Source organism: Gorilla gorilla, chromosome 2 (genome assembly GCF_029281585.2).
Source record: "Gorilla gorilla gorilla isolate KB3781 chromosome 2, NHGRI_mGorGor1-v2.1_pri, whole genome shotgun sequence".
In the NCBI taxonomy this organism is placed as follows: Eukaryota; Metazoa; Chordata; class Mammalia; order Primates; family Hominidae; genus Gorilla; species Gorilla gorilla.
Genome location: NC_086017.1, coordinates 63,265,902 through 63,267,596, shown reverse-complemented (window position 1 = coordinate 63,267,596; position 1,695 = coordinate 63,265,902). Strand labels below are relative to the sequence as shown.

At 37.7% G+C, this 1,695-nt stretch overlaps 1 non-coding gene across 1 annotated transcript; it reads left to right on the top strand.

Moving 5' to 3' along the window:
* Positions 1-850: 850 nt before the first annotated feature.
* Positions 851-974, top strand: LOC115934200 (small nucleolar RNA SNORA26). Its single transcript, XR_004070022.1, has one exon. It is a non-coding gene; the product is annotated as a small nucleolar RNA SNORA26 (small nucleolar RNA).
* Positions 975-1,695: the final 721 nt, after the last annotated feature.

The window sequence follows — 1,695 nt, the reverse complement described above, 5'->3', positions numbered from 1 at the left end:
TTCTTTTCATTTCTAGTTATTTCTTGAATTCTGTCACCCTATTTGTAAGATTTTCTAATTCTGATGAATAATGCTCTTTCATGTCTTTTACTGTTTTCTTAACGTCTTTTAGTTCTTTTCAGATAGTATGTCACTGTATTTAACTGTTCTTTTTCAATATGTCTTTCTGGGTTGCTTTCATTGTCTATACCCCCTTAATTTTTGCATAAAAATACTGAGACCCAGTGTTACTCATCCAAGTTCACTTTTCAAAGTATGAAAAACAATGTAATTTTAAAAACAAATTTGCATTCTAATGTTTCCTTTGGTGAAAGGTGACAGAAGCAATTCCCAAAACCAACCAGTCTACGAACTTCCAAAGGTAGGCCACCTTGCTCCAGAGACTGGAAGTTTCTTTCAGGTAACTGTTTTTCCCTTTTATATCTCAAAAGCAAATGAACTATCAATTCAGTCAGAAGACACTGCACCAAACAACACTCTCTCAAAAAGTCCTAATGAGTCTTATTTCATTTCTTCTGTAGTGTCAGTTCAGATTCTGCTTTTGAGATTCTCCCTACAGAAAAGAATCATCTCTGACTCCTTTGTGTAAATCAAAGACAGAGATCAATGACATATTGAATTAATATGAAAGAGCATTTTAAATGCAGACGTCATCCAACACTATCACTGAGCATAAAACTCTGTCTTCATTGAAATATTTGATCAATTGTTTGATGTCAAGCAGTATTTTTTAATTAAATATTTGTCCCTCCTCACATAAAAGGACTGATTACTATCTTTTACAGAAGAATGAATTTAACAGTTTCCTACCAATAAAATAGAACTTTGCCCTCAAAATGTTTTAACCATTTGAACTTTAAAATGCAAGTTCATAGTTCTTTAAGAGACTAACACAGAAAGCTAAAGTAATTCTCCATAAAACCCAGAGACGAGATTGTAAAACTCCTCTGTAGATCCTGTCTGGAGTCACAGCTTAACCAGAAAAAAAATTATCACAATTTAAGCACCTTTCTGATAATTTTATATAGTTCATAGAACAAGTGAGACATTTAAGTTTTCTCTGCTTAAAAGGTCATTTAAGCTGAGCATGATGGTGCACACCTGTAGTCCGAGCTACTTGGGAGGCTAAGGTGGGAGAATCACTTGAGCCTTAGGAGTTAAAGACTTCAGTGAACTATGATTGCACCACTGCACTCCAGATTGGGTGACAGAGCAAGACCCTGTCTCTAAAATAATTAATTAATTAATTAAATCAACGTCTTAGTATACCATGAAGACCACTACCCTGCCTGAAACCCTTCCATGGCCCGCTTTGTCTTACAGGATGAAAGTCAAGTTGCTTGATGTCCCATCCCTTGGTGACCTGGCACTTAGCCTCATCTCTGTCAAACATTCATTTAACAAAGACGACTTGCCCACAGCCCAACAAGATGAGATCAGAGGGCTGGAGGTCTCTCACACGTGCCACAGTCTCTCACACATCCATGCCTTTGTACACTGCTCCCTCCATGGACCTGCCCTTCCACCACTCCTTCCAATTGTAAATGCCCGGGCCAAAGGCAATTCATCTGGTGGCCACTGAGGAGGTGGCTGGGGGTGCGATACTGGCTGGAAAGAAGCACAAAGGAACTTTCTGTATTGATGAAAATGATTATGATTTATATCTCCATTAAGGTGGTGTCAATATGGATGTAT